At 37.4% G+C, this 15852-nt stretch overlaps 1 pseudogene; it reads right to left on the reverse strand.

Moving 5' to 3' along the window:
- Positions 1-12380: 12380 nt before the first annotated feature.
- On the reverse strand, positions 12381-13536 carry LOC150006316 (protein farnesyltransferase/geranylgeranyltransferase type-1 subunit alpha pseudogene; annotated as a pseudogene).
- Positions 13537-15852: the final 2316 nt, after the last annotated feature.

Here is a 15852-nt window from a genome sequence, read left to right on the forward strand (position 1 = left end):
CAATTGACCTCAATTCATTCATCTAATTAAGCAGGTGCTGCATTCTGGAGAGGTTATGTTACCTCTGGCTTTGTATATAGCACAGTGAAATTTAATTGTAGATTAAATATAATCTACTATTATACTTGAATTATTTAATAGCAAAACAATTCTAGAAACAAAATTAGCAAGATAAATGTTTTTTCTATGTTATGCCCACTGTTAATCTAAATGCTACCACCCAGTCTTTCTTTTCAAATAAAGGAGGAAAAGCAAAACTATGATTTGTGTGTGTGTATATTTGCAATGAATAAAACATCATGCTAAATATTATCAAACATATCCCTATGCTAATCCTCAGAATGTTCCTGAAAATTATATATGACCGTTTTTATATTTTAGGAAAGTAAAATCAAACATTTTAATTACTTTTGCTGAATGTCCAATAGTAAATACATAGCCAATATTCTAATTTGCACAACTTTGTTTCCAAAGTTCAACTGAAAAAAAAATTCCTCTGGTTCTCTTGCAGGGACATCTTAGGGTGTTCTGATTAAATATTGAGGATAAATACTGGAGTTTTTAATCTTCTTTGTTGTTCTTATTAGATAACCAATGGTTTCCTTGCCCTAACTAGTCAGAAAGAAAACAAAAAAGGAATGGGTAACATAGCCTGGAAAAGTGAGTGTGCTTTGCCTTTGGGTCAGCTCTCTGTGCTGTCTATGTGGCATTGTGGCTCTTACTTTCCATTTTGTTCCTATTCAGTGTTCACTGTGGAGCTCACCTCTTTGTGCTGGTACAATCCAGGTGGTACAGGCATGTTTTCCACTACTTATAGGCAGAAACACATGGCTTCACTAGTTGTGCCCACTAGTAGTCCTAATGTTCCCTGATCAAGTCACAGCCATCATTATTCCTGCCTCATGGCTCACACCTTGCCAGAGGTGTGCTTACCATCATGCTTAACTTGTGGCCCTCACTCAATCTACTTCTGCTAATGGACATTTCACTAGCTTCCTCTGAGCTGTATAAATGCTCACAGAAGGTAGAGTATTTTCTCTCTTGAATCCTCCAACTAAGATTCAAAAAAGCCCCTCTCTCTTTTTCCTAGAACTCTGGTTTCTCACATTTGAGCAAACCTTGCTGGATAAATTTTCAACATGCATTTCAACATAGAAAAGGATATTCAATTGGTACCATACATTGTCTCAAAGAAACATTCTGTCTCCTAGCCCATCTGAAGAACCTCACCTTTCTCTCTTCTAGGATGAACTTCAAAGACACCATTTCTGAGCCTTAGAAAGATATATTTCCCAAGTTTCTTCTGAGAAAAGTACATTGTCCAGAGCCACACGCCACATCTCTGCTATGATTTTCATAATTTTTCCTTAAATTCCCATTAAATGTTCACACAAAAAGAACTCATGTTACCTGTTTCCTCACTATCTCTTAGACTGTATGTCAACTAGAATTGCAGCTGTGAGTCTTACAATAGTCATTCTGTCCACAGTGAAATAGGAACTATACTATTTGGCTGTTTTTTGATGCTATATGCATTACTTGCATTGTCTGAGTCAACCAGTACCTACCTTCTCATCTTTTGGTAATGCAATACCTTATCATAGCAACCACACACACACACAAAATTACATTCTACTTATTTATTTATTTTTATTTTTAAATATTTTATTTATTTATTTTTAGAGAAAGGGAAAGGGAGGGAAAAAGAAAGGGAGATAAGCGTCAATGTGTGGTTTCCTCTCTCATGCCCCCAACTGGGGAAACTGACTGCAATCCAGGGTTGTGCCATGACTGGGAATCGAACCAGTGATGCTTTGGTTCACAGGCTGGCACTCCATCCACTGAGCCACACCAGCCAGGGTTTTAAAAAAATTACATTTATAAGTGAATTTGAAGTTTAATTGAGGCTTCTAAGAAAGTTTTCTGATTATAGGAAAAGTCAAAGTAGTGCTCTTCCAAGGATATCTATTTCACATGGGTGTCCTAATGGTGAGATGGGCCTTAGAAGAGGATAATATCAAGTGTCCAGCCAAAGATAGAGAAACATTAATAAACAAAAATATGGCAAGAAGCAGATAAAACAAAGATGCAATAATCCTCTAAAATCTGATTCACAATGCATGTGAGTTTCAGTCATGAATAATACTGCTCTTATGTGAGAATGATAGTGGTCAAGGGACAAATAGTTTAAATTTTAATGAAGGCGTAAAATGACTTTATATTCTATTGAGGGAAAACCAGAACAAAAACAAAACAAATCTCTGAAGTTGTGTCAGGTTTCCTGCAATTTTGCCTCCTCCGTCCCTTCAGTTCCTGCCAGCAGTTTTCTTTACTGAGTTTTTCTTGGGTTGACTTATCTTTTGCTGTGGCTGTTGGGTAGATCCCACCTGGCAATCTGAAATGGGCTCTCTATGTGATATCACTTCACTTATTTTGAATTTTGTTTGGGATTTCCCAGCTGTAGTCAGGATCCAGCATCATCCAGGTTATAAATACTTAATGATTATTGGCTAGCAGTGGTTCATGCATCACATCATGGAGAAGGCATGATCCCAGCCCACATACATAATATGGGTACAACTGTCTGCCTCCATCCTCCTTGAATGGAGCACCATGTATTCAAATGCCTGTCTGTGATGCTGGTTTTTGTTTTTCTGTCCTGGAGCTGGAAGGAACACAAGTGACAGCAGATATGGCCTAGAAAAATATTTGAGTGTCAATAACACAAACCTCCTTGCTCTTGTCCATCCTAACATTTACTGAGAATGCCCACCATGTTCATCACCTTCATACTCAACCCACTCTGGCAAACCTAGTTAGGCTTGGTCTCTTCTTGAAGTCTGTCTTGACAAACCAGCTAGGTGGCATGTTTGTATTCTGATTTCTTGTTATTAGAGTGACTTCAAGTAATGACACATTGAAAGTTTGGGAAAGCTCAAAACCTTTTCTAGGATCAGAAGGATTAATACCCCAGGTCATAACTGGGTTAAACTCAGAGTAGGCTACAATACCACAGACTGAGAATGACTGAGGAGTCGGAAAGGTATGAACTCATCCTATTCTCCTTCATCACTGGTATGAATTAGGTTGTGTGAGCTTCACTTCACTCTTTGTTAACACAGAAATACATGTGTAGAGTGCTATTGTGAAGACAGCCTGTGACAATATATGTGAAATGCTGAGTGCAGGCCCAGTACAGGTAACCGCTCTTTAAGCTAAAGCCATTATTATGACAATGTTTAAAAGACAAAAGCATCTCATTTCAGGTTTCAGTGTCACTCTGAGTAACTGTTTTTGTTTTCTCTCTTAGGACCCTCTTGAAATTGGGTGAAGTTATTGTGTTTTTTATTTCAACAAAAATTTAGATTTATAAAAACTATATAATTCCAGCTGTCCATGATCAACAGATACAGTACAAACAAAAAGTTGTCACTGAGAAAAATAAATGATAGTGGGATAAGAACTTCGCCAGTTACTTGATCCGTTGATAAATATGTTCTAAATTTAAAATCAAAGTAGACTTCTATTACTGTCAAAAATTATAATTTTCACAGTTTCTTTTAGTCTGAAATATCTGGATGGTTTAAACTGAATATCTTTTGGGGAAATTAACAGGTGTTATCTGAGAAGGTCATAAAAAAATTAAAGCTAAGCATATGGTTTGAGATCCATGATGCATAAAATCATTATCAGGACACCTAGAAAATACCACTTAAATTAAGGTTACAACCTGCCTAGTTTCAATGAGGGTATTTCAGAATAAAAGGTTTGCTTCAATGTCTTGATTGACTTTATTTCTGAATCAATCTTTTTCTTTGAGGTGTGAAAGGTTAAATGTTGCTATGTCAATTACCTTCTATAGTGATTGTCATGACAATTTTTAAAAAATCTTATATTTTTTTCTTTAGAATCGTTATAATAGGACACCCTGCCTATAGTCTTGTTCACTTCCCATCTATCTACTGCATTTGTTAACAGAACAATCTTTCTAAATTGCATTGAAGATCATGTTATTCTTCTGTTAAATGATTTGATGACCTCAGGCATTCCAGATCAACTTTAATTTATCACAGCCCACATGCAATTTCTCTTCCCATTTCCTCTGAAACATCACTCTTCCTTTCCTCACAAGCCTCTACTAATCCCATAGGCTACATGAGGGCAATGATAGTGTGGGCTGAGCTCACTTTTGTATTTTCAGCACTTACTATAGTAACTTCTGTATAGTGAATAGTCACTATTTTTTCTGAATAAATGATAAATTATCCAATTTAAACTTACCATACTCCTGAAATTTTATTTAGGCAATATGTATTAATCTCAATATTTTAGTAAAAGTTAAAAAATGCATTTACTCATCAATCATAACTTTGACTTGATTGCATGCAACCTCTAAAGGTCATGAGCTCCTTGAAGGTGGCTGACATTTATTTATGAAACCAGATCTCTAGCATAAAATTTGTTCTTGGCCCAAGTATTATTGTTCTTGTTTTTTCCTTTTCTTTCCTTTTCTATCAAAGTTAAGAAGTGAAAAAAATAAAACAAAACAGTTCTTGCCTTATTTGCAAAGTAGGATTTGCAGACAAGAAGAATTGAAATGACAGTTTAAGAATAAATAGCTAGAGCACCCTGGGATAGAAACTGAAGCTAGAAAGTAAATTTAAACAAGTCTAATCAGGAATAAAAGGGTCAAAAGGATAGCCACTAGTACAGACTAATCCATCTAACCTATAAAACATGCAGACACCGTTCTAGGTGCCAGGAAAAAAACAGACAAACAGATAAAAAAGTCTATGCCCTATTGGAGTTGACACTCACAAGCCTCTACCAATTCCTGAGGTCATATTAGTGTGGGGGGAGACTGCTGATTAAAAATAATAACAATAATAAGTTGCCACGAATGGCAACAGTTCATACTTGTAATGACTGAGTGGCATTCTTCTTTATCCATTCATTCATTGATGAACACTTAAGACTGTTTCCATATCTTAGCTATTGTTGACAATGCTACAATAAATACAAGGATGGACTTTGAAGGCATTATGCTAAGTGAAATACATAATTCATATGAAAAAGAACAAAAACTGTGATTTCACCCTATGTGAAATATAAGGCAAAAAACAAAGAGAACAAAACTATAAACAAACAAACAAACAAAAAAAACACATCATAGGTACAAATAGATGGTTACCACAGGGGAAAGGGGATAAGGGGGAGGGTGAAATGGACAAATATATGATGTATGGAAATAAAATCTTTGGTAGTGAACATATTATAGTATATACAGATTTTGAATTACTATGTTCTACATCTGAAACTTATAAAATGGTATTAACAAATGTTACCTGTGAAAACAAAATAACACATGTGACAGACAATAAAAACTGCTACTGGGAAGAAAAAGAAAGAAAGATGCTAAACTCAACCAAGGACAGAGAGAAACTTATTGCCAGAGCAAGGGGTTAATTTATATATAGTTAGACAAATATTTTCTGAGAAGGTGACATTTGGGAGAAGACTGCAGGAGAAGTATGAGGTCTGTCTAGGAAAAGTCCAGCCATTATTAGTATAATGAGAAGGTTTGCACGACATCAGTGTAACCTGGCAGCCAAGGAGAGTGGACTGAAATATGCATGCGTGAACAATGATGACTTCACTGTACTAGTCAGTGGGGATGGTGGACACCATTGAGTGAGCATGGTACTGTGCGGCCATCGCATTCAAAATGACTGAGTGAGGAGAAACAAGATGGTGGAGGAGTGAGTGGAAGCTACACTAACCTCCTCCCAGAACTAGTTTGGATTTACAACTTAATTTTGGAGAAATCATATGGAATAATCAACCAAACACTAGCTGGAGAGAAGTCTTATAACCACGGAGAGACAGAAAAGGCCGCTACATCACAACGTGACTGATAGGGAGTGCAGAGACACAGAAGGGCTGGCTGGGCTCACACAGGTGGCAGCTGAAGGGACTGAGAAACAGGTCATTAGCCGGGGGCTCCCCCTAAGAAGGGCAGGGTCTAAACCGCCAGCTGGACTTCCCAGGCTACAGTAACAGAGTGAAAAGTAAAATAGTATTCAGCTGTGAAAAGCAAGAAGCCACAGGTTTCTTGCTAGCTGAAGAGAAACAGTGGGAGGAAAAGAGCTCTTAAGTGGACCACATACAAAAATATTTTGGCCCCCACTTACCCTGGGCTCAAGCAGAGGGAAAGCATAGAGGACTGGGGACACTTGGAAAGAGTTTGGTGTGGTGGCTTTGAGGGGAGAGCTGGGGAAGCGGCTGGCCGGGTCCCAGTGCTGACTCATCCCTAGTATTGCAGGCAGACCATTCCCCTCCAAGTGGCGTCAGCCTGAGGGGAAGCAAAAGCCCTGCCTACAGGTATTAAGCTGCCACACCCACAGTCCTTAAGCCTGACAGCTAATCACAGATAGAATAGATTAACAACTAAAGAAGACAGCCAAAGGCAGTAGATCCCTGGAAGTCTCCAGCAGGCTGCCTAGGCCCAGACTGGTACATGATCTGACGCCACCAGGGGCAGATCCAGGAAGTGCAGATCATTCTAAGAAGCACCAACAAACAATAGGAGTCACAAAAATGGGGAGACAGAGAAACAACCCCCCATCGAAAGGAAAGGTAGAATCCCCAGAAAGAGTGCTAAATGAAATAGAGGGGAGCAAACTATCAGATATGGAATTCAAAACATGGATTATGGAGAAGCTCAATGAGCTCAGCGGAAACTACAAAGAACCCCAGAAAAACTACAAGGAACTTACTGAGAATTACACCAGCATGAAAAAGGACATGGAAGCTATCAATAAGAGCCAAGAGGAAATGAAGAATACAATCTCTGAATTGAAGAACACAGTAGAAGGAATTAAAAACAGCCTAGAGGAAGCAGAAGATTAGATCAGTGAGCTGGAACACAACTTAAAAACTCTCAGACAGTGCAACAAAATGAAAAAAGACTGAACAATACTGAAGAGGTTCTAAGACAGCTGCAGGATGAAATGAAACATAATAATATTCGTATCATAGGAATTCCAGAAGGAGAAGAAAAAGAGCAAGGGATAGAAAACCTCTTTGAAAAACTAATGACAGAAATCTTCCCTAACATGAGGAGAGAAACAGTCACGCAAGTCCAGGAAGCACAGAGGGTCCCAATGAAGATGAACCCCAAAAGGCCCACTTCAAGACACATCATAATTAAAATGCCAACATTCAAAGACAAAGAGAGAATCCTGAAAGCAGCAAGAGAGAAACAACTAATGACATACAAGGGAGCTCCAATAAGGCTATCATCAGATTTCTCAGCAGAAACACTACAAGCCAGAAGGGAATGGCAAAAAAATATTCCAAGCAATGAAAAACAAAGCCCTACAACCAAGAATACTCTACCCAGCAAGGCTCTTATTCAAAATGGAAGGTGAAATAAGGAGTTTCCAAGACAAAAGAAGGCTAAAAGAATACATTTCCACCAAACCAGCATTGCAAGAGATGCTAAAGGGTCTGCTTTAAGAAGATGAAGAAACAGAGAGAGACAGAGAGGAACACGAGTACAAAGGGGGAAAATGACAATGAATAAGTACTGAAAGAAAGAAGGAACTTCTACCATTTGCAACAACATGGTTGGAACTAGGGAGAATTATGCTTAGCAAAATAAGCCAGGCAATGAAAGAAAAATAACTTAGGCTATCACCTATTACAGAAAACTAATGAACAACACAAACAAATGAGCAAAATTGAACCAGAGGTATGTAAACAAGGAATAAACTAACACTAACAAAGGGGGAGATGGGAGGGAGAAGAGGGGGTAAGAAGGGGAAGAGTCTAGTCAAAGAACATGTATAAATGACCCATGGACATGGACAACTGGGTGGGGACTGAATGTGCGAGAAGGGGGGCAGGGTGCAGGGAAGCAAGAGGGGGAAAAAGTGGGACAACTGTAATGGAAAAACAAAAAAATTTTTTAGTAGGGGAAAAAATGAATATAAAGAGTAGAAATGCAAGTTCAGTGAATATTAGAAAGACAAGGATTTTCCTTCACACTGTATATTTTTCTCCCTATCTGATCCCTCCAGAGTTTGTCATTCTAGAGAAGTAAGTAATGACATAAGTTTCTTTGCATAAAACTAATAAGACCAGTTGTTAATAGAGGGTTTTTTTTTTTTTTTTTTTAACTAAGACTTTGACTGGAATGTCATGCCTGAAGGAGACATGCTTGGGTTTTGGTTGTTACCAAAAAGCCCTGAGGAACTGGGATTGACTTTCAAAGGTAATAAAAGTCCACGAGATAAAAGGCCTGGTAGCTTGGATGGGTGCGCGGTTGATGTCAATCTTTCCAGGGAAGGAATGAAGGTTGTTTTCCTGAAAGATGGCTAGATGGGACCTTAAGGTACAATGGAAAACCAGAAGGACTTGGAAAAGACAGGTGTTTACAGGCAAGGCTGAATGCCAGGTATGTGGTTCTGCTTCTGTGCCTTGAAGGGCAGACTGAAGGTCACCCTAAATGTTCCTTGCGTAAGTTCTAGCAAAGAGAAACTAAAGATCATAAGTGATCATTTTCTGCTCTTGTTGTGTTTATGCAAATGAACAAGATAAATTAAAAATGGACTTAATGCAGTCCCTTTAATGACAAGGAGGGTAATCTTAGGGAGAAAAATCGCGATTCAAGGAAAATCACAATGCTCAGTGGTGGACTGTAAAGTAGTGCAGCTAGACGTCTTTAAGCTTTCTTTTCATTTAAAATTTGTTTTCATTTGAAAGTTAAACTATGTCTGTGGCATTACCAAGGATGTTTAATTTACAGGCAAGAAGAATGTCAAGTGCCTTGCAACTGGGTGTCTTTCTGATGATAGTCCTACAGATTTAGAGACTTGTATGTGGGTTATGTTACATAAATTAGCATGTGTTTTCTGTTTTCAAAGGGCATAAGCCTATGATCTCATTGCCTGGGTGATTGTCTGTATGTATAGGCCTCACTTAATCCTTTCTTCATCGCTGACTCCTGAGACTCAATGGTTTGGCCGATCTAACTGGCTGGGCTGGTGAAGAATGGGGTGGTCTGTGGGCTTCACTTTAAAACTGGTTTCTCTTTTCTGTCCTAAAGGCTTGGACAGAAAGAGCCCAGAGGCCTGAGAGGGGGGAAACCTAAAATATTTCTCTCAGCCCAAACTAAGTATAATGGGCAAAAGGGTTTTGGACAGGTGAGATGTACCTGGCACACGTTCCCCCAAAGAAGCCCTTCTTTTCCCTAATGTGGGACATTGAAAACTTAATCCCTGTCTTTCGTCATCTAGTGGTTATGGATTGAATGATGTCCTTTAACCTTGTTGCCAAATCTGTTGCCTCTAGAATGCAACAAGGATGCCAGCCTGTTAAATCAAGCATGCCGTTGTCTGGGGACAGCCAACCAACCTGGAGTCTGCACGATTCTCCCCCATGTGGGAAGGCCACCCTCCCCTCCACACCCCCACTCTTATTAGGGATTTCTGGACCCAAGTGTATGTAGGACAATGACCATGTCCAGCTTGAAGCAGCTAGAGGAGCTCGAGACCTTCGCCCATTGTCCTTTATAAGGTTATAAAGGGTTTTAAGTCTGAGAGGGAGGGATTGTTATTTTTTATTGTTAAAATAATTAATTATTTTAAAAAGAAGAAGAAGAAGAATATATGAAAAGGTGAAGCAGGAGAGCTTGTAGGTATGACCCATGGGCATGGACTTGGGGGGGAGTTGTTGTGGGAGGGGGCTGCTGGGCGGAGGGGAGCAAAGGGGAAAAATTGGAAGTATTGTAACAATATAATCAATAAAATATACTTAAAAAACAAAACAAAATGACTGACTGAGTACAGCAACAAATCTGCATCAAATTTTGCATTAAGCTTGGACATTCCTCCACAGCAACTATTTCGATGATTCAGAAGGCCACAGCTATAGGCAACTGCTTTCTGGCAGCTTCATCATGATAATGTGCCCACTCATGCATCATATCTCATGCAGAGTGTTTTGGCAAAACATCAAATCACTCAGGTGACTCAGCTCCTCTAAAGCCAGATTTGGCACCCTGCAACTTCTGTCTTTTCCTAAAACTAAAATAAACTTTGAAAGAGAAGAGATTTCAGACCATCAGTGAGAATGAAGAAAATGTGACAGGGCAGCTAATGGCAACTGGGAGAACTGTGTGAGGCCCCAAGGTGCCTACTTGGAAGTGGGCTGAGGACAATGTTTCTTGCATCTTCTTTAATAAATGCCTCTATTTTTCATATTACATGGTAGGATACTTTATGGACAGACCTTGTATTATTCAGAGTAGTGATAGCCTATGCTTCAGTTATAAATTGACTGGAACATCAGTGTGATAATGCAAGTGGAGATTATTCCTTGTCTCCATTGCATGTGCAGTGAGGGTGGGGAAGGTGCTATGCTCCACACAGTCATTAAGGCAGCAAGGCTAATGGCAGCTCCACTGTGTTTGGGCTTCACAGGAGTTTGCAGCCTTGTGCAACCCTGTACTCTGGGAAGAGAGATGAGACAGTCATAGGTCAGATTTTAAATGCTTTAGTCCCAAGGTCATACATATTTCTTCTGCTCACAGCCCATTGGGTAAAACTGATAACCATATGGCTCCATCCTACACTAAAAGGAAATATCAAGGAAATCTAATAATTTCATTTTTTATGGTTGTTGTAATAAATTACCACAAACTTAGTGGTTTATAGGAACACAAATTTATTGTGTATGGTTTAGAGGTCAGAAATCCTAAAATGAATGTTAGCACTTGTGTTCTTTTTGGAGGCTCTGGCAATTCATTTGACTTTTTACAGTTTATAGAATTCTCTTGATCCCTCTGTTTAGAGCTTCATATCACATAGTATTTTTCTCCCTTTGTTTCCATCATCATATTAACTTTTCTCCAACTTTGACCTTGTTTCTTCCTTATTATAAGTATCCTTGATGATTATATTAGGCATTACTGAATAATCCAGAATACTCTCCCTCTCTCAAATCCTTAATTAATCACCTTGCCAAGTCTTTTTGACGTGTTCAGTAACAGATACACAGTTCTGGATAAATGTGGATATATTGGGGGCATTATTCTATGTTGCACACTTGATAAGTTAAAGCAAAAATAATCTCTTCTATTGGGATTAAACCATGTGAAGATTTAGATTTAAAATGTTATAAATAAAAAAGAAAACATAAAAAATTCTGTGTTGGAAACATCTTCAGGTCTCAGCAAGGAGGCCAGTGTACATGAAACGAACAGAGTAGAGAGTGGAAGGAGGCAGGTCAGAAAGAGAGAGGTGGCATGGGTGAAAGGAGATGATGAAGGACTTTCCTTGAAGGCTCCATTTGAAGGCATGGACAAGATGAGTTAACAGAATTTGAGACTAGTCTATAGAGTTGAAATAAAAGCCTGGAAGAAGAAAATCAAAGTAAGATAATTCAAATATTCTAAACTATCTTTTGGTTCTGAATGATAGTTGTTCTTTGAAATGTATTGAGCTTTATTGGAGTACTTCATGTCCCATTTTTAAAAACACCTTATAAATGATAAATAAATAAATACATCTTATGCATACATTAAAAAGACATAAACATTAATTTAGGAGTATTTTGTTTTAGAATGACTATTACATTAAGTCTGTTATTCTGTCTTTTAAAACTTCTGTACATTCTTTTATACTTTTGTCTATTCAATCAATCTCATTTTCTTTTTGAGAAAATGCTTTTCTACTGTGATGATGGATTCCATCAGACTTTTCCTTAGACATTTCTCCTTATAATTACATATATATTTGCTTTACATATTTTGAAGCTATATGATTAGGTATATAACAATATTTTTTCTTGGTGAAATGGTTCTTTCTGTATTTTGATCACTTTTATTCTTTTTTGTTTGTTTAGGATACATCTATAATTTTATTACAAAACCATACTTTTGGCATTAGTTGGTTATGGTGATAGCAAGATACTGTGGGAGTGGCACAGTAGCTCCAATGTAACAATTGCATTCCTTGCTTCCTGAACCAAAATTTAAGTTACCTCACATCCATCACATACAAGTTATATACAACCATTACTCCTGCAAATCCCGATGCATATACCATTTAGGGAGGAGTTGATGCTAAGGGATTAAATGTTGATAAGACTACAAAGGTTCCTTTACGGAACTCTGTTTCTTCTCCCTCCACCCAAATTTGTTTTAAAAGAAATTTCTTAGAGCTAGTATAAATAGCATCAGCACCCTAGGAACATTACACTTAGTTCTTGTTAAAAAGCAATACCTGTGTAATGCAAACTACACCACAGGCAAAAGGAATGATCACTCTAGTTTTACACTCCTGCATTAGAGTCTCAAAAAAATAAAAGCATTCTATCAAGTTCTTCTACATGGTGTTATTGCTGTACATTTGTTGGTGGGTCACTTTCTGTGCTGTGTTTGCTTTGAAGGGATCTTCCAATATATCTCCAATATTCCTTCCTTATAGTGTCCTTTTCTTTAGCTAGGATTTCGCATAACTCTAATGCTTTATTAAGAACGTCCTCCTTGTTGTCACATTGGTCTTCTAGCATATCTTCATAGATATCCACAAGAAAGACAATTAGGTAGGGGGAACTGTGACTTCATTGCAAATCAAGTAGCTGGTTTAACAGATTGAGATATTTGGAAAGACCATGATCCTGCAAAATCCCTTTCAAATAATTCCATGCACTTTCATTATGTGGTACTAGTTTGATCATTTCCAAAGTGTACTGGACTTCTTGTTCCAATACAGCACGATCATTGTAGCCAGTGGTGTTAGAAATTACGAAGTATCTTTGGTTCCAGACAGAATTATTTCTCACATCCTCTGTAAGAAGCTGGTCTACATACTGCAGCTCATTATCTCAAAGTTTAAATTCCTGAATAAGCCACTGTCGATGTTGCCAGGCATGATAATTCTTTGCATCCTGATTAAGAATATCAGCAATAAACTCAAGCTCCTGAGAGGGATCTTTTAGCCATTCCACTAATACTCGCCTGTGATGCCAAACTTGATAGTTTTGGGGCTGTTCTTCAATTATTGCAGTGATATAGTTCATTTCCTCATGTAGATCCTTTTGGAGTGACTTTAAGAGAACTTTCCAGAAATGCCACACAGTATAACTGGCTGCATTTAACTCAATAGCATCTCTGGTTAGTTTAAAAACTCGTTTACTTCTTTCATCCTGCTGCAGAACGGCCCGGAAATAATCATAAACATATCGAAATTTTTCACTATAAATAATCTGGCCCACTGGATTGGGGCCATCATTCTGATGCACTGGATCTATATCAGCCCATTCTGCTCTATCTCTGTACAGAACATAGATAGATGAGTCCAGGCTCAGGGACCCGTCGTCCATAGGGGATGCCACCCCTTCTCTGGCCTCAATCTCCATCACTTCTTGCTGCTGCTGGAGCAGCGGGGGTTGCGGCTGGGGCGTTGGCGGCTGGGACTGATTGGGGTCGCTGCCCTGCGTAGCCTCGCCGACCCCCTCAGTGGCCACCATCTCGCATCGGTCCGCAGCCCAGTTGGCAGCGGTGCCCCCCTGATCACTTTTATTCTTAATAGATCTTTATTATCAAACAGTCTCTATATTACCAGCATATCAACACCAACCTTTTTTTGATTAATGTGCATTTGGTACTCCTTCTTCCATAGTTTTATTTTGAACCTGCCTATACCTCTTTAAGTTTAGCTATTTTAAATAGCTAAGAACAAAATCAGAATCCAAAAATATTGGATATGATTTTAATAGATATACATCAAAATAAATAATTTATCTTATATGTATCATAAATTTTTTCATAACTAAATATGTAGAATTTTTATTTACTTATATTCTACTAAATATGGGCCACTTTGACAAATATGGGCATTTAAACACTGGGATATACTCTCTGGTATTAAGGCCATTGCATTCTACTTGTTTAGGCATTTTATGCACACAAAAATGTATAACAATAAAAGCATTGTTTAGGCTCCTATATACTAAGTTCCACATAAATGGTCCACACAGCTAAGTACTAAGAGAGTATATTAGCAGTTTTTTCTTCAAGCAGACATATACTTAATTTTTATCCCTTAGGGTTCACTGTTTATAGTTTGTTCAGCACACCTTCTGAGCAACTGGAGTAATGTTTAATTTGACAAAATAAAATAAAATAAATATTCTGCCGGAAGCTGGATTACCTGTTTAAAGTGTTTGAAGTTGCAATTTTGGGCAGGTGTGAGAATGTTAAATTCTAAACAAATTTAAGTCAGAGAGTTTCTGTAGGTAGAAAAATAAAATTCCATTACCTAGAAAACTTAAAAATAAAAAAAATCTGAAGTAATAGTTATCTTAAGGTAACATTAATTAACAAAATAAACTGATCCTTATTAAAGTAAACTGATGAACAAAACAGAAACAGAAGTTTGGATACATGGGACAGACAGGTAGCTGTCAGAGGGGAGATGGTGGGGAGGGACTAAATGAAAGAAGGGAAAGGAGATTAGGCAAAGAACATATATGCATTACCCATAGACACAGACAACAGTGTGGTGATGGTCAGAGGGAAGGGGTGCAGGGGGTTGGTGGAGGTGGGCAAAAGGGGGGAAAATGGGGACATCTGTAATAGTGTCGGTAATAAATATAAAGGAAAAAAATAAAGTAAGATGCTCTGACATTTTCAGTCGAATTTGAAGTTACTTTACTCTGATGTATATTAACAACTATAAAGCAAAAAATAAATAAATTCACTGAATAACAAATAGTGAATGGACAACAAAAACAAACTGTAAAGTTTGTCATCTTAATATTTATATCATTACAGAAAAATTATAAATTTAATTTTAAAAAAAGAAAAGAGAAATACTATATAACAAAATATTTTAGATGCAGCCAGTGCAGTACTTTGAGAAAATTTTAGCTTAAATTTTTATTGAAAAACCATCTAATTAAGAAGTTAGGAAAATAAAAACAGTAAAAAGTAAAAAAAGAAATAGAATAAATATTAAGTAAAAATAATATATGTAATTGAGAGGAACAAATCACTACAAGTATGCATATTAAAATGACAAAATAGAAAAGCTTCTGGCAGTTTGATAAGGAAAGGAGAGAAAGACCCTAGTAGTCATTTATAAAGCTCATATAATGTTAGAAAAGGTAAGAGAAAAGAGTGTGAAACCCTCTCACCTTAATTAGTGAGCACTATTTTTGTCTGTTTTTTAAATATTTATATCATCTATGTTTTTGAAAGAGATTTTTTTTAACTTTCAAAAATATAGATGGCTATTAAAACAAACAAACAATAAAAGCCTGTATCTGCTCACTAATTAAGGCAGGAGGGTTTTCCAGAAAGAAAGTTAAACAGTTTGGGTAAAAAAAAAAAAGAAAAAAAAAAGGCCCTAAAAGCCCAATTTGCTCTATTGACAGTATCACAATATTTCTAAGAAAACGTAATCTCTCTATTATACAAATAATTTCACTGAATGAAAATTTGTTCCAATTAGTTTTATGAGGCAAGTATTCCAATATAACCCTATACCAAAATCAGAAAAGGATACTATATTGTATAAGTCAGAGTACTCCAGAGAAAAATAACTAATAGCATATATATATATATATATATATATATATAGAGAGAGAGAGAGAGAGAGAGAGAGAGAGAGAGAGAGAGAGAGAGAAATAAGCAGATTTATTTTAAGGAATGGGCTCATATGATAATGCATGCTAACAAGTGTGGAGATCTACAGAGAGAGTTGGAAGCTGGAGACCCAGTAGAGCTGAGGGTGCATTTCCCATCTGAATCCAAAGCCCTGAGAACCAGGAGAAACAATGTAG

This window comes from Furipterus horrens, unplaced genomic scaffold, assembly GCF_987537825.1.
Source record: "Furipterus horrens unplaced genomic scaffold, mFurHor1.1.pri manual_scaffold_6, whole genome shotgun sequence".
Classification (NCBI taxonomy): domain Eukaryota; kingdom Metazoa; phylum Chordata; class Mammalia; order Chiroptera; family Furipteridae; genus Furipterus; species Furipterus horrens.